Source organism: Corvus hawaiiensis, chromosome 8, assembly GCF_020740725.1.
Source record: "Corvus hawaiiensis isolate bCorHaw1 chromosome 8, bCorHaw1.pri.cur, whole genome shotgun sequence".
Taxonomy (NCBI): domain Eukaryota; kingdom Metazoa; phylum Chordata; class Aves; order Passeriformes; family Corvidae; genus Corvus; species Corvus hawaiiensis.
The window spans coordinates 4,234,321-4,252,671 of record NC_063220.1 but is presented as its reverse complement, the minus strand read 5'-3'; positions in this window follow the sequence as shown (position 1 = coordinate 4,252,671).

Below are 18,351 nucleotides of genomic sequence, written 5' to 3'. Positions count from 1 at the left end.
TTCGAGGGATGTCCTTCAGCAGGCAGCATGAATTGCAAAATCAGTCACACAAATGGCCTCCCATATATAAAAATAACCAATATATCAACAGGGCTGGAGCCAAGCAGCAGTTAAAATAACTACCAGATCAGTAGCACTAAACTTACAACAGACAGTTGTGTCCGAAAAGGGAAAGTGCACGGTGTTTTTAGTTTGATTTATGTTGTTGCTTCATTTTTTATTCAAGATACAAAACATTCTGAAAAGCAAATGCTAAGAATTGAAGAGATTGCCACAACAAAAGGAAATACAGTGGAAGTGTAAAATTACTGGGGGAACATTGCTGTCTCTAATGAGGCAGGGTGCTGTGGCCAAGGTAAAAATTGGTGCAGACTTTGTGGAAAAGCCTTTTGAGGTGGGTGCTGCCACTCCTGCTTGTGCTCCATGGAGTTTTCTGTCTTCCTTGCTGCTGCTCCAGGGTTAAGCCTTACCCTGCTCGTGCAGGCACAAGAGAGCAACTCCCTTTTAGGCTGAGCTGCATTTACTCATACTCGTGTTCCTAAAGTTTTCCAAGTGTTTATTTCGAGAGTTCCAACAGGAGGATGGAGGGGTCTAAATCAGGGAGGTAACAAGGAACGTGCACAAGTAAAAGCAGGGTTATGAAACTCCTGCAGGGACACCTTCCACTAAACCAGGTTGTTTCAAACCCTGTCCAACCTGGCCTGGAGCACTCCCAGGATGAAGGCAAATAATATTTATTTCTGGTACATATTATATAAGATGAGAATAACCTTGTCTGTGTAGGAATAAGAGGATTTAATGAGAGTACAGTTGCTGAAAGACACGTTTGATCTGCCTTAGAAGAGATGAAACCTCACTCATTAGCAAAATTCATGCTGACTTCAGTGAGGCCAGAGTTTTACCTATTAATTGATTAAAAAATGCAAATATATTCTCTTAGCTAAAGACAATTATTTTATCGGTTGTTGCTACCTGTGTAAAACTCATAGAGGGGATAGATACCCCTTTAGGTAAAATACATGTACAAGTGAATACAATTCTGGTTACAAAAACAGTTGAGAAAGTTCAGACCTAATATATCTTCAAAGCCCAAGGTGTTTGAGCTGTGCCAAAGGTTCAGTACAAACAGATACTGAACCAATATATTCCATAGGTTTCATTCAAACAGAATGGGGAAGCTCCATTTTGAGCTCTAATGACACCTTGTATAGCCCTGGGTTGATTCAGGGCTTCCTGAAGATGAATTTCCTGTAGCTCTAATATTAACTCGAGCATGTTTTCTGCTGTGCTGGCAGCTGCCAGGCTTACAGGAGAGCTGGTAATTCATTTCATCAGATGGTTTTTCAAGGGGTGAAACAGGTGCACCAGACTTCACAGAGAGTGCCTGGATACCCCACAGGCATCTGTCAGAGGAGAAATTTCCTTCCAGGGTTTTGATAGCTTTATTTGTCTGAAATATGTCAGCACTGTTTAGTTGATAATTAGGAATGTTTGCTTAGCAATTGGTAATGTTTAATGAGTTGTGTTGGTAAGGAGGGTGTCTTTTTAGGCTCTGGAAAACAGGCTTTGAATATCCTGTGCTGCAGTGCTGAGCAGGGAATCACAGAATTATAGACTTATTTAGGTTGGAAAAGACCAAGGGAAAAAAAAGTGTTGGGTCCAACGGTTCCCCCTGCACCAATGCATGTCCCCACGTGCCACATCTACACCTCCCTCCAGGGATGGGGACACCACCACTGCCTTGGGCCTGCTCCAGTGCATGCAAACACTTTGGTGAAGAAATTTTCCCTGATTTTCAAACTAAACCTCTCCTGTCACAATTTGAGGCCATTTCTCCTTGTCCTGCCACCTGTTAAAAACCGACTGTCACCCGGCTGCCCCCTCCTGTAAGGGAGTTGTGCAGAGCCACAAGGTCCCCCCTGAGCCTCCTTTGCTCCAGGCTGAGCCCCTTTCCCAGCTCCCTCAGCCGCTCCTGAGGCTCCAGCCCCTTCCCAGCTCCGTTCCCTTCCCTGGACACGCTCCAGCCCCTCCATGTCTGCCTTGTCATGAGGGGCCAAAAGTGTCCCCAGAGCTGGAGGTCCCCCAGCACAGGGGAGGGCCCTGCCCTGGGGCTGCTGCCACCCTGCTCTTCACGGACACGCGTGCAGAGCTCCTCAGAGGAGGCTGCTGGTTTGGGAGAGATGCAGGATCTGCTGTTGGACTCCAGTTCTGTCAGGGCATCCCTGGAGTTCTGCCTTCACTTCTGGGCTCTGCCGGAATTTGCCTGTCCGACCTCTGGGCAGCGCCTCACGGCACACTTTGCACAGAGCTCCCGAGTACTTTTAAAAGGATTGGTTGACGTTTCCCCTTGTTTTCCTGTTCCAGCCTCTCCAGCACCTCCTATTCCCACGTTTTCCGTGTCTGCCTGCGCCCGTCCGGCCCCTCCGCGCATCCCCCGGCAACGCCACGGGAGGGCGGCCTCGGGCCGCGCATCCCGGGAAAAGCGGGCTGGAATCGCCTCCCGCATCCCGGGAAAAGGGGGCAGGAATCACCTTCCGCATCCCACATCCCGGGAAAAGCGGGCAGGAATCACCTCCCGGCCGCGCATCCCGGGAAAAGCGGGCAGGAATCACGTCCCGCATCCCGGGAAAAGGGGGCAGGAATCACCTCCCGCATGCCGAGAAAAGCGGGCAGGAATCACCTCCCGGCCCCGCATCCCGGGAAAAGCGGGCAGGAATCACCTCCCGCATCCCAGGAAAAGCGAGCAGGAATCACCTCCCGCATCCCGGGAAAAGCGGGCTGGAATCGCCTCCCGCATCCCGGGAAAAGGGGGCAAGAATCCGCTCCTGGCCCCGCATCCCGGGAAAAGCGGGCAGGAATCACCTCCCGCATCCCGCATCCCGGGAAAAGCGGGCAGGAATCACCTCCTGGCCCCAGGAAAAGCGGGCAGGAATCACTTCCCGGCCCCGCATCCCCGGGAAAAGCGGGCAGGAATCACCTCCCGCATCCCGGGAAAAGGGGGCAGGAATCACCCCCCGGCCCCGCATCCCGGGAAAAGCGAGCAGGAATCAGCTCCCGGCCGCGCATCCCGGGAAAAGCAGGCAGGAATCACCTCCCGGCCCCAGGAAAAGCGGGCAGGAATCACCTCCCGGCCCCGCATCCCGGGAAAAGTGAAACTCTTTGCAGAACTCTTTGAATTGCAGATACTTTAAGAATTCATTATAAATGAAGCAGGATTTCAAAATTATCCACATTATAGCTGTTTTTAATGTCATTTGTACTTCACCATGACTTTGTAAAAAACTCATGGCAGCGGCTTTCATTTTGTGGGTGATTTACAGCAATTCCCCTCCGGCGACTGCTGTGCTCCTGGGGTTACAGCCTCTCACAGGTTTTTGTCTGCTCTTTATTGCTTCTGTGCAATTATTTCCCTGGTACGAGGGGATAACTGAGCGAGACATAACCATATGAATGTTCCTCTGATTACTTGTGATGCCTATAATACACTGTGGAAGATTTCTCAGCATGAGGAAACTCTCCAGCAAATTCCAGCAGAAACGAAGAGCAGGGAATTTAAATATTTTAGAACGGAGTGGCTGAAGCCATAGATACACACCCATCCAAAGAGTCAGGCAGCTGGGAAATATCAGGGCCCTACAGCTAAAAGTACCCAGATCCCACATTTAGGGGCAGACTGGAGGCTTTTCTTGGGAATTCAGCCCCAGAGGCAAATAACTGATGGTGGCAGAGGGAAGGGCTGCAGTGTCAGCTCACAACTGTCCCACCATCCCCAGTACACAGACACACCCCACACAATGGATCTCTCCAGCCCTCCGGAGGTGATGCAACACAATTTTTTAATTTTCTTCTTTATTTGGACTTGCTGATAACATTTCCCACCCCCCCAGCAAATATCAAAAACCTTTCCTTGTTTACTCACAAAAGTCAAGTCATACCTCGCTTCTCTACTCCTTGATTCTCCTTACAAGTCCTAGTTTGGGTTGAGAATTTCCAGGTGAAAAAAACCCATTCCTTCCTAAAGAAAATGCATGGAAACCAGGCCTTTTTTTTTTTCTGAGTAGCAACATGTGTGTTTTGGGGTTTTTTCCCAGCAATAGTGGACCAAAGCAACTGAGCATCCATCTCCTTTACCCACACAGGATGTCAGTGAAATCCCCTGTAACACAGAGGCAGCACCTTTCCCTCGAGCAGTTATTTGTATCCAATAGCTTCCTGATTAAATAATTTATTGGGACTTTGCATATTTATAATTTCTTAATGAGATCGGTTATGAAAGTTAACAAGTCAAGACCAGCTGGGAGGTTTGAGACACGTGTGGGACACGCCTTCTCCTCTGGCTGTACAAATGTGTTCCCAGGCCCAGCAGGTGACACAGCAGTGACTTCAGTGACTTTCTAGGGGGCTGAAATAGAAAATACTCAAAAATAGTGCCCAAAATATCAAATAAAGTCTCTTTTTGCAGGCAACCTGTGAAAAAAATGATTATTTTTACAAAAAACAGGTTCTTGAGATCCTGCAAAGTTGTACTGAGCTAAACAGAGAAACTACTACAAAACAAGAGCAATAGGCAAGAGTAATGACTCCTCTTTTCCTTATGAATGCTGAGATTTTCTTCCAATCTGGAGTGCCCAGTGTGATGTTTGCCACAGGCACATGAAAACCTCATTAAACAGGAGGGATGCCACCATGCATTAACCTGCTGTGCTTTCCCCCACCCCACAATGACAGGAAATGGTTGGAGCAGCTTTACAGCCCCCAAACTGATGTGCTGAGAGGTAGAGCCTCCCCCATCACTGTAAGTGCACAGGTTTTATCTCTGGTGGCAAGATTTTTTTGCCCAGCTGTGTCCCCCTTGATTTCATGTTTGCTGGAAGAAAAGTGATCGAAGCAATCACTCCTGGCATCTCTGTTATTCAAGGGAATGTCAGTTAATCCAGAAAGTCACATGCTGGTTATTATCCCTGTTAGTTTTACTCTGTATCATTTCCAAATCTTGGATATTTGCAGGCACTTTCTGCTATTTTGGATCTTAATCAGGCAGTTTCAAGCCCTGGGAAGCTGTTCCTGGGTTCAAATGTCCATTATGGACTTTTATTGTGTTTTTTCTCAGCAAGTGGGTGTCAAGCATATAATATATGGGGGTATTACAGAGGATTCCCCTTCCTCAGTCATGGAGTCATAGAATTATAGAATGGCCTGGGTTGGAAAGGATCTCAAATCTCATTTAGTTCCAACCCCCTCAGATATGTTCCAAGGCAGGATTTCAGCAGCACCTCCAGGTCCATGTGATGACCCTGTAGCAGCTTCATTTCCAAAGCTGTACAGACAAATGGTGGAAAACAAAGAGAAAATATAACTTGTCTAGGTCTTCCCAGAAAAACATCAGGAGAGATAGGAATAGTCTTGAGGCAGGAAACTTCATTCTGAGAGCATCTCTGGATGAGGAACCTCACAGCAGTGAAGACCTGAGCCAGAAAATAATTATAATATTAAATATTTGTGTCTGATAACCTCCAGAGGAGATCCCTGTGGGAGTTCCCCTCCAGTGTCACTAAAAAGGATGTTGTCACTGCTTTTCCTCTTGATTGTCCCCTTCACCTGCTCCTGGGTAGACCAGTAGGTAAGAACAAAACTCTTTAGCTAAAAGGTGTTATGAAGTGTACACAACCTTCAGTCTGGTGGCACTGACCACGTGAGCTGAGCTTCTTGTGACTCTTCTCAAGTTACCTAAATTTAAAGTGCACTGCAAACCACGTAAAGAAAGAAATGACACAGTGATGATGCACCCTGTGGAAAATGTGGGTGGGGAAGGAGGCCTGTGATTATCAAAGATGAAGTGCAAACTGTGCAAGCCAAGGCTCGTTTGTACAGCCCGGGATCCTGCGTGGTCCTTGGGAAGTGGCACCATATGGAGCCCAATGTTGACAGAGATGGAAAATCGCATTTCCAGGAGCAACACAGCTGCCTTTGTGTGCATTAATCACCAAACTGAAAAGCTGAAAATGAAGGGCAAATAATTACTAACGATGATGAGGAGGAGAATGATGATAATAATAATAACAGCAACAACAATAACAAAAAGACACTCGGAGAGATTAAAGGCAAGGAGGCTTCTCTGGATGTGACTCAAAGCCTGAGGAAATCCAGACCACCATTTCAGCCTGGCAGTGGGGGAAGTTCTTTGTGCTGTTGGCATCTTCTTCATGTGTGCTGTGTTGTGCAAGGCCCAGAATTCCTTTGAAAAACCTGGATTGGATGATTAAAAAAATGATAAATATATAAAGTATAATTTCTCTTGGTCAAAACAGCTTCTAAGCACGTGTTGAAAAGTTTGTTTGAGAGTAGTCTTAATGTTTTCATTTTCTGAAGGGCAGGCTGCAATAAGCAAGTTGTTGAAATTAAACACAATAACCTGGTGATTTTAATGAGTTTTTAAATCAGAGGTGCACAAATACCCGCTGAAGCTGAATTAATATTAAAGAAAAGTGGCAGACTATCCTGATGAGGCACCAAGTCTAACCAGGGGATTAATTGTGTTACAAAGTAATATTGGGGGAAAAAATCATAGTTTATAAGGAATGGAGAAACAAAAGAATAATCAGAAAAGTGTCAGTATGCTCCATATCATTAAGGAAGGAAATAAAATGAGAAGTGACAAAAGTTAATTTTTTGTAAAGGCTTTGGGAAGGATTTTAATATAAACAGCAAAAGCTTGTTGTGGCATGTAACCATGAAAAGGAAAAGGAAAGAAGCTGGATTACTGTGCAGGAAGGATGTTTTAGAGCATGGAGATAATCCACATAAGGCCCAAATTTAATGGAAGTTCTGCTTCCTTTCTTTTCAGAGATAAAGAAAACAAGCACAGCAGAAACCAAATAAGTTAATAAAGTGAACGAGGGTATGAAACTGGAAATTACTTCATCAAACTGCTGCATAAATGTCAATTGTCTGCAACAATTTAGAGCAAAGAAAATGAAAGAAGCTGGTCACGAGAAATGACATCTGACAGCATTATTTCTGAGGAAGGGATCAAATTCCTGACTGACAACTGCAGAAGAAAACAGGAAATAAAGCAAGATAAGGAAAGGCTGGATGTGGATGTGAGCAACCTGGTCCAGGGGAAGGTGTCCCTGCCCATGGCAGGGGGTGGAACAAGGTGGTCTTTAAGGTCCCTTCCAGCCCAAATCATTCCATGGTTCTGTGATTCTGTGGAAGGGGAAGAAACAGCGAACTTAACTTTTCCATGGATGCCTCTGAGAAAAAAAAATTCCTATTTTCATGTTAACGTGGGACATAATGGCAAAATGCTTGAAAGGAAGGGGCAGCCTGCATTAGTAAGAACTGCTGTGTCACTGGGTGTTGCAGTACACGATAGGGAAAGACATTTGCAGACAGCACCATCCCCATAAATTTTCACACCAAAAAAACCAGTGGATAGCTTCTTTACACATGAAAAAAATCTCAATTGTTCATGTATGAGGCAGTTTTGGAGCCCAACAGATCTCTCTTGCACTCAGCATATGCCCTGCCTTGGAAATATTCATGTGTTGGCATTGCAGCCGAGTGCACAAAGACATGGAAAAGCTTTCATGGAGATCCTCTCAGTGAGGCTGCCCATAGCGTGGCTGAACAAAACACAAATGCTACACCAGTCTTAATAAAGAGGATAAAACTGGCAGCAGTTCCTGCCAGAATAAACACGTGGAAAATTCAAGCTGATCTTTCTCACCCTCACTGTAACTGTAGGGAAGGGAAGATGGAAGCCAGTGGAGTCATGGAGTGAGATATTGCTCATCATGGACATTTAAATTATTTCCCCAGGGGCTGTAATTTCTTCAAGGAATGTGCTCGTTCTAACTTGTTTCACACACTAATCATGGCTGCAATTTGTTCTGAAGGTTTCTGCCCTTCTCTGGTTTGCTTGTGGTCCTGTCAGTCCTCTGGGATGGCATCTCCCACTGAGTGTCCCATTGGGCACCCTGAGCCTGCCCAGGGCCTGCTGGACAAGAGCAGGACGGTGCTTGGGGGTGTCACCTTCCCTCTGGTGACCAGGAACAGGACCTGAGGGAATGGCTGGAGCTGGGAGGGAGGGTTAGGTTGGATATCAGGAAAAGGTTTTCCCCCAGAGGGTGCTGGGCACTGAACAGGGTCCCCAGGGAAAGGGCACGGCCCCGAGGCTGCCAGAGCTCCAGGGATGCCCAGGGTGGGATTGTTGGGGGGTCTGTGCAGGGACAGGAGCTGGACTGGATGATCCCTGTGGGTCCCTTCCAGCTCAGGACATTCTGTGATTCTATGAACCTCCGTTAATCAGAATCCTCCGATGGATGGGAGGCACAGCAGTCTGGATTTTGGGTTTGGCACGCAAGGATCAGCAGTCCCAAGAAAGTCTTTCCGAGACATTCAAGTACCTCTTGCCCATTTTTCAGGAAGCTGGTGGAGACCAGATTCTCACCTGGGAACCAGTTAAGCAGAACAGAGACTTTGGGGAATTCATTCTCCTTTTTGGGAAGAGCCAACATTGAGCCACGTCAGAGTAATTTCCTGAAATGAGGGTACAGGAAAGGCAGTTCTTGTGTTCCCTGCCCGGTGCTTCAGCAGTTCCTGAGGTCTGCTGGGCTCCCTGGATTTTCCTGCCCTTAAAAGAGTGCAGTGACCTTTTCCTCAGGATCCCAGTGGGGTGTGACCTGATGGCAGAGCTCAGGTGTGCCCTGGACCTGCTCCAGCACAGCAGCGCTCACTGAACTTTAACACAAACTGCCGAGAAACCAGGGGCAGGTGCAGTTCCTGCATCCACCACCCCAGAGACCTCCCTGGTCACACAGGGAGATGCCCAGGAATGTTACAAGCTCTGGGAGTAGAGGGTTTGCAGCTTGCAGCCTTGGATTTAGGTGCTGAATTCCACCCAAATCCTTGTTTAAGTAATTTAATCCTGTATTGAGGCCAGCCTTCAGCTCTTTGCCTTAGTTCACCTGTAAAGCATTTCTGGCCTGGGGCTGGGAGGTTTTCAGGAAATTTCTCCAGCAGGACCTAAAGAGGATTTCATGAGTTCTTGGTACTTGCTAAGCCAGGAAGAGCAGCTCACAAATTGATGCCTTCAATTGTGCAACTTGAGTATATAAAATGTCACCAAATCAGAAAATAACAAATGATGTGGAGGATTTCTTCACAGCAAACAGCTTGTTAACAGTGTAAAAATGCCCTTCAGTGGCTCTGCTAATTGTTGGAATATTTTACAGTTGGGAAATTCTGCTTAAGAATCTCCCAGCTATGTAAAAACTGTAAAAATAAAGGAAAACAGGTAAGACTGAGCATTCAGGACAGACCTGTGTCAGGAGACAGGCTTGTTGGAGAGAATTAAAATCACAGTTTGTTCAATGTAACCAGACAGTGAGTATGCAGTCCTTGGCTATTTATAACTCACAAATAAGGCAAGCAGACAGCTAGTATAGCCAGGGGCCAGCAGGAACAGAGCAGTGCAGCTTTATTAGCAAACCTACGTGGACATGCCATTTGATATATCCATGTGTGAAAGTATTTTTATGGTCTGTGTGTTGAAAAAGGTCAGAGATGCTTTAAAAATGAAATTAAATAAAATTAAACTTTATTGAAGATAGCTGTGTCCCTCAGGCACTCAGGGTCCCTCAGAGGCTTAAAGATTGTCTGTAGAGAGAAGTGGGTTAATCACAGGGGACTTCAGTCTGTGTGGAAAAAGCCAGCATAGCCAGATTTGCACTAGATGGAGAAAGACACAGCATTTAGGAACATATGGCAATTATCAAGCAAGAGAGAATAATAGCTGCTTAATTATAAACTCCTGCATGCAGACTTTGTGACATGCGAGCTGAAAAGCAACTCAGCTCTCCGAAAATGCTGCAATCAAAATAATTCCATGGAGTTGTGATGTGTCAGTTCCATGGGCTGGGTAATCAGCCAGCATGAGCCAGGCCAGCTGCAGCAGAGGTGTTGGTGGCTTTCATCCACCTGTATTTGTGTCTCACAGGGGCAGCTTTGTGCTGGGAAAATGAAATAAAACAATTTGCCCCTGTCGGTGCCATTCGAGGTGTTTCAGTTTACTCCTTGCTGGGTTTCTTGCCTGGAAATATTTGCAGGGATGTGCTGTGGTTTGCCTTTGTGCTGAAGCCCCAGAGAGGCTGTGGCAGTGCTGGGATGGCTCCTCTGCAGCTCCTGCCATCCCTGGAGGAAAGTCACCCATCCCAGGAGAGTCACACATCCCACGAATGTCCCAACAGCATCCACACACTCATCTTTTGCTTTTGGAGAGGAAAGTTTGTCTTTGGTTAATAGCTTTATTTTTTGTATTCTTTAAAAAAAACCCTAAAACCATTTATGAAGGAAGCCCATAGTTTTTCTGTCATTTTTTCATATATTTCATTAAAAACTAAATTGGTGAGAAGAAGTTTGAAGCACTCCCAGTGGCAGCTCCTTTTTTAAAAAAGGGAAAAAGAAAATCGGTTTCTTCCCTTAAAATTTTCAAGAGATGCAAAATAAAGGAAAAAAGATAAACATGTAGGAACTTTTTTGTGGTGTTTTCTTTGGAGGTACAGCAATAACCGTGACTCAGGTAACTCTACCCATGGAGTGATTTCCTTGTGCATGGGGACCTGTGGCTGTTGCGACCAGCCTTGAAGGGATGAGGCAAGCAACCCTAAATATGCTGATCCTTTCAGACATTTCTTATTGCTTACTCCTCCCTGTGCTCAACAGTAATGATGATTTAATTGTTGTGCAAAAGTTAGATATTATTAGCAATGGTTTGGCCTCCCTCTGCATTGTACTGCATTCAAGTATGCTGTTAGCTTCTATTTTTGTCCCAATAACTTAGTTTTCTTCAGGAAAAACATCCACCCATCATTATTATAAATTCAAGACAAGCTATTCCCCCATCCAGAAAAAAAATCTGTTCATTTTTTTTTAGCTCTCAAATATGTCCTATTACAGTTCTTTTCTAAATTTTATTTGGAAGTGTCTGTGAAGGTGTGTACTTTCCACAAGAAATGAGTCAATATTAAATGATTGCTGCGTTATTTTAAAATAAGTGGGATCATAGATTCCTGGGATTATAGACTGGTTTGGGTGGGAAGGGATCTTAAAGCCCATCCAGTCCCAACCCTGCCATGGGCAGGGAACACCTTCCACTGTCCCAGGCTGCTCCCAGCCCCAATGTCCAACCTGGCCTTGGGCACTGCCAGGGATCCAGGGGCAGCCCCAGCTGCTCTGGGCACCCTGTGCCAGGGCCTGCCCACCCTCCCAGGGAGCAATTCCTTCCTAAAACCTAATCTAAACCTACTCCTTTTCAGTCTGAAGCCATTCCCTTTGTCACTCCACACCCTTGTAAATATTCTGTCTCCAGCTCTCCTGGGAGGTAATGGAAAGCTGCACAGTTTGCTTAGTGTTTTCTTTTTCCTTTTCACTTTTAATCTTTTCATCCCAGTCCATTTTTGATTTTTATCTCGATGTTGGGAAAGGCAGTAGCAGGACAGAATTAAAGTAGGTATTTTTGTGCATTTGAACTCTCCTTACGCTTCAAACCCAAGGGCAGCAAGAAATCAACCTTGTTTTGCTACAGCCAGAGCAGGGACAGAGAGAGAAGAAAACTTCAGGCTGGAAGGAAAAGATTTTATGTTCTTTCATTTCTCTGTGTGCTGGAAAGGAAATGTTCTTGAACAAGATGATGCCCAGAGTGGCACAGCTTGTGACACCAGTGTTTTCCTATGGGCCTCTCTGATCCTCACCCTCTTCTACAGCAACATGAAACGAAACTCTCCTCGTGCTATCAGTAGCAGGGCAAGCTGTGGTCATTAAAAATTGGGAGGAAATGAATTTCATCTATCAAAGCATAACCTTCCTCACAGAGCAACCTGGAAGAATGCAAAGCCCAGTGAAAAATATGTAGTTTTTATTTCCACCGCCACTTTTGATCTGAGTTTTGCTGGGGAGGGTCACAGGGTTTTTATATTTTTAATTGGTCCTAGGAGCAAAATCTCAAAGAGTCCACTGGAATAGCAAAATAAGCTTTGAATTTAGTGGGTGGAAATCAATAATTTAATGGGGAAGAGTTCTCTTTTTGTTGGTGAAAAAAGCAGTTTTGCCTTCTAGAAGCAAAGCATTTCAGCCTGCATGGGTCGTGTGAGACTGGCAAATGCAAGAGGAGGTTGTTAAAAACAGAGGCCACAATGCAGAGAATACAAACAGAGACAGGTAAGAGTACACTGAGTATCACTCAACAAGTAACATTTTGGACTAAAATGTTTGTTATTCCCCATTTTAACTTTTCACTAATGCTTTGAAAGTTTATATTCCAGTTATCTTTCCTATAAGAGCAGACATCTCTTTTCTTAATCTGGATTAAATTTATTATTTGTCTTCTTAGAAACAGGAATAAAACCTGGTCACATGCTTAAAATCACAAGAATCTTTTGAAATGCTCAATTTCAGTGTCTTTAGAAGAGTTATATTAATTCAAATTCATTCAGTTTCTTTCTTTTTTTACAGCAACTTGTGCAGTTCTACTGGAAAATATTTATTCCCTTGGCTAAGGACTGTGTTGATGCCTTCTTTAATTCACATTACTATTTCGTCAATGGCAAACCATAATATTTCCAGTGTGTAAGGAATGTTTCCTGTACACCATACTGCATAAAAAGGCATGACAATAAACCCACTCATTCAGAGAGAAAAGAACTGGTGGGACTGGGAGAAGGTTTCCATCCCTCTGAGTCAGATATTCTTCTGCTTAGGCCAAAAAGCAGCACCCTCCATAAAAAAAAAAAACAGTTTCCTTGTGCATCACCTGCTGCACTTGTCAAAATAAGTTGTATATTATGTACTTATGAGAAAAGAATAACCAGGGAATTAGATCAGGCTAATTTAAACCAAATTAATTAATCTACATCAGGAAAATATAAATCACCAGCTCGCTAATTTTTTTTTCCAAAGCTTTTTATAACTTTGCAAGAGGAAAAATTCCAGAGGAACAATCCATAGCTGAAGATGCAGCTGCTTAAAACATGAAGAGAAGAATTTATTTCTCTGTGCCTATGACATTTTTCTTGGGTAAGAAAGATATTTAAGCTCCGCAGCACAAATATCAAGACTGTGGGATCTTCACATTCCTGGGATCGATTCATTGTGTGTTTGACCCTGTGAGATGAAGCAGAAGAACCAGGACAGTCTCTTTGGCCCATCCTTTATGTATCCTTGATATTTTTTAAGGGCAATGGTTTGTCTGCTTTCAACTTCGGTGTCTTCTGAGGACTCCTGTCAATAATTCCTTACTGAGAAGCCCAATCTCACACATTTTTACTTCCCTGCCACTTTAGCTCCCAGGGATCCATCAGAAACCCTTCCTGGGGAAACAGTGAATATCCATAGTGCTACTAAGAGTTTATCAGCTTCTTTCTTTTTCTAAAAATATTCTCATAAATAAAAAAAAGGTCACTTGCAGAGATATTAGTGAAGACTGTGTAGCAGGAATTGCAAAGGAACTGCAATTGGAGGAAAATGTTGGTTTTATTCAGGTAAGCAGGTAAATGATGTTTTTACAAGCTGGCATTGTGCTTGTGTATTTATATATTGATTTGTTTGTATATATTTCTTTATATTGTGTATACCTGTACAGAAACAAAATAAAATGCGCCAGTGCCAAGCCTCAAGCCCACTGAGGAGCATTGTGTCCCAAATGTCCTCATGAAATGGAAAGCAAGGCAAGAGCAACCCCATTTGGGGAAGCTCCTGAACGCCCAGCTACAGAACCAAGAATTCCTGTTTCTGACCAGTGATATGGCAAAGCACTGGGATTTTTTGGAGTTTTTTTAACAGGATTTCCTCAAAAATCTTCATCTGTGCCCCTGAATAGATTGCAAACTCTTGTGAGCAAGGAATCTCTGGAAACTGGCAATACCTGCTATGATGAAGACGTGGTTTCAGTGTTTCCTGTGTTAAAATTGGTACCTGCTGAGATCCCGTCCTACGTTCCTCAGATTTCTGGGAATCCAAGACAACTGGGGAGACATTCCTTCCTTTGGAAAGGCTGCTGGCCTGAAGCTCTAAGGAATGGTGTGTCCAGCAGTGTGTCATCTGTTGCTGTGGGTATGTTGTTGACAAAGTTTTGTCCTAATGAGGAATGAAGTGACTCGATTGCAGCCGCTGTCTACCAGCACACACACCCCAGGGATGTGGGATTTGTCCCAGGAATAGGGAGAAAATCTGGGGGAGACTTCTGGGAAAGTGTTAATACACTTCTGGAAGAGTCTGTGGGAACCCCCACTGATACATCCCACAAACTCCACTGGTGCTGAGGGTCTCCTGGACTCACGCACGTGTCAAAAGCCATGTGCAAAGTCCTGGAGGACTTCCAGCTTCCTGGGCCTTCTGTGGGTACAACAATATCCACAGGGATATAAATAAAGAAGGCATTTTACCCCAGAAGTGTACACGAAATAGATCCTTGATAAAAAATAATTTACAGCAGTGATGAAAAAATACATGGGATAAAACCCCATTCCAAAGCCAAGTCATTCTCCCCAGCTGAAGACCAACCACAGACAAAACTAATAACTAGAAGCAATTTATAAGGAGCTGAAAACACCATGAGAATAGGGGAATAAAATACATTTTGACTAGAACAATATAATGTTATTGGCAACACAATGGCATAGAAGCCTCTGGAGGTGTCATGCTGTCTTCTTTGATTAAAAGCTTGAAGAGAAGCATGAGTATTAATTTAGAAAAACTGTTTATATCTTCTGTCTCTCCAGAATATTATTAATTGGAGTGTGCAAAATTAGGTCTTCAGAGCTCTTGCAAATTACTGTAAGCAGTGAGACTTTATGCAGAAGGATAAAGCAAGGATTTCAGAGGCTTTGGGAGAAGTAATTAAGTTCTGTTACTTGCAAGTGTGTTTGTTTACAGGAACAACTTTCCCCACAGAAGTGGACACAGTTATTTTTTTTTGTTTTCCTAACAAATATTTCCCAAGGGATGACTACCAAGATTAATTAATCTTATTAAGTCTAAGGCAGAAAACATCTCACTACTGTGAGAGACTTGAAAATCTGAACTAGTTGTCCTGGATCCTCAGGTTCCATGACTTGAGCATCAATAATGTCCCCCCATCCAAAGGCAGGGGACAGCTGAAAAAATGCTGTTTGCAGCAATTCCTTTCTTTCAGCTGGCTCAGGAGGTAAATTCCACTTTTAAATGGGTTCAGGTAAGACAGACACACCTCTCTGATCTTCCCTTTGGTGACAGCATGGGATCCATGATGAGCTTTATTCCTGGGTATTTGGTGGTGTGGGAATAGAGAATGAGTTTTACATTTATCCCTCCTTTTAGGCTTTGAAATCAACATCCACCATTCCTTTTCCACCTTTATTCTTTTTAATCTAAAAACATCCTTCACATATCTCTTGATACTTTTAAGAGGTACAAATCTGGGCTCAAGGACAGAAAGAAAAACCAAAAAATCATTGCATTTTTTTGTACTGTGGAGCTTTAATTTGAAAAAAATGGGGGTCATATTGTGGCCTAAGCACAATTAAATTATTCTCTAATTTTCACAGCAGTCTCTTAATGGAGGCTTAAACTCTCAAGCTCTACAAATCAATCAAAGTGATGGTATTTTCCCATGAAAATGGTTAAAAGATTGGGACCCCAAATCTGCAGCTGGTGCTGAGCAGAAAAGCAGTGGCTGGGAGGATGATGAATGCTCAACTTCCAGCTAAAGTCATTACACTGGAAGTAAAGGAGCTCAGGGAGTGCCCATTGCCCAAATCCAATTTTCATAGCAATGTGTGGCTGAGAGTGCAAATTACTGAAAATTTGCCAATCCAAAGGTAATATTCAGAAAAGCCTTTCCAGTAAAAGTGGAAACAGCCTCTCAGTTAACAGAGCTGCTCTCCCAATAAAGCAAAAGGTGGAATAAACCACACGTAATTTCGATAAATAAAACAAAACACAAAGAAAACAGAGTTGTAAGAGGAATTGCATTCTAACACTGAGCACATGGAAATAAACCCTTTTGGAATGGTTACACTCCAGCTGAGTTAGAAGTAAAATAAACCTTCATGTGCAGTCAAAGACCAATGGATTTCTTGGTGGGAGGAAAGTCAAAGAGCTGAGTATTACCAGCAGAAAAGGGAAAGGTGGGAATGCTGGATCCTAGCAAAGCCTAAGTTTGCCTGCTAAAGTGACTTTTCCCCACCTGATAATTTCACTGACACTCATATATGACGTATTTACCTGCCTCCTTTTCCACCAGATTCGCTCCCATATTTGTCCCTGTCTATCCCCACAGGAGATGATGTGGCTGCTCAGTTCCCAGGTACCTCACACATCCCACATCCCTCTGCTGGTGTGTCCTGTATCCGCCTCACCAGCCTTTGCTGAAGATCTCCAGAGGTCATAAACTTATTGCCTTTGACACAGCGATTTGCCTTCTAAATCTCATAATCCAATGTCTAAGCTCCCTGGGATGTGTGTCCATGAATCCCTGATCATTGCTTTACCCCACAGGAGGGAAGAGTTTTCTGGCACCACCTGGAAGCTGAGCAGGTTCCCCAGCCCCAACCAAAGTCTTACTGATAAAAAGTCAAATATTGTGAAGCACAAACTTGTTAAAATTATGATTAAACCCAGGGGGTGCATATGGTAGAATCTAGCTTTAATGTGGTTCAAAACTATAAATGTGAGTGAAAGCTTTCCAGTTTGGCATGTGCCTATTTCTTTGGCCAGTTTGGGTGGGAATTCCAGAAAAGGGGAGTGGGTTCCATGTGGATGCACCAGCACTGAGCCAGCCTGGCTTTACCTGGCACAGCACTGGACTGAGTTGTTGACAGGCACCATGTCTGCTCTAAAGGAGAGTTTGTGTGGAAAACCTCATTAGGAAATCAAGGAGTTCGATGGAAAATGAAATCCTACTTCTATCAGCGAAATTTGGTTGCTGAGAGTCAATTTGGTGCCTTATGAGACAGGAAAAATACTTTCTGCCTCAGGAAAGCTGCATGTTAACTGGATATTACTTTGAATATTTTAGTATCCTGGCTGACACATCTGTTCCAAATAGATACAAACTTCTCTTTCACATGGCAGTTGATAATCTGGCAGCCGATGGAGGAAGACTGATGGAGATTGTTTCAGAGGAAGATTGTTTCGAAACATGATTTAAATGGAACCCTGGGATTTATAAACTTTAATTAGTCTCAGTTCAAATGCTTTTGTTTCCAGACAGAAAGTGCTGATGCCTGGCCAGGGCTTGTGCAGTGTTCCTGGGCTTGGGGTGGGGGGCACTGGAAGCTTTTTTCCCCGTGCTCTCAGGGAAAATCAAATCTCTGCCGGCCACAGCCGTGCACATGTGCTGCCACCAGATTTACACAGAAGTGATTGTCTGCCATCCTGTAAACATTTCTTTTCATGATGCCCCAGAAAGAGAATCTAGTTCACTTCCTCCAGGCTACGCAGAGCTAACTGGGATGGAAAAGAGTAAGCAAATGTGTGGAAAAGAGCCAGCAGTGGCAAAGGAGCAGCTGGCATCCCCGGGAAGCAGAGTGCCCTGCAAGGGAGGCTTTCCTGAAGCTGCCGGAGCAGAGGGCAGCCAGCTGAGCTCCTTAAATGCACATTTTCTGATGAATAAATATTGTGCCTGTCATTTGGAGAGGCAACTCTTCCGAGGGAATGCTCCCTTCCCAAAGACAGGCACTGAAATGCTCTTGAAGCCCTGCTGCTCGGGAGGAGCGTCCCAAGGCTGCTTCCTCCCTTCCCCAGTTAATTGGAGAGGATGGGATTCCAGTGTCTGGCCAGCCAGGGATCTTCTGCCCTGTGCACCTGAGCATTCAACCTTTCTGCTGCACTTTGAATCACTCCATGATACTTCTATTATTAGCAGCACCTGAGCAGAGCAAAGGGAGCACATCCTTTTAGGGGGATTGTTTTTGCCCTTAATCTGTTGGTTTATTTATTTGTGAACACTCTGGCTGGAGGAGCTTATTAAATAATGATAATGCTGGGATACAACCCTGATACAGCTGGCATGGTGTGCTCTGAAAAACCTGACAGCATCACCACACTGCTGGATATTCAACTTCAACATTGTCATGGATTTAAAAAAAAAAAACAAAACCAAAACCAAACACAAATAACCATGTGTGCTTTTAGATGGGATTTATTCCCAGTTTGGTGGGTTTTCACTTTCTCCTTCATAATTTTGCTCCTGATCTTGCTCAGCGTGGCAGACCTGACTCATTTGATTGCTGCACAAAGGATTTAACACTGGATTTCCGTGAGAAGGTGGAGGGGGCTCTAAGGGATCATGTGTGAGGGGAAGAGAAGTTGCAG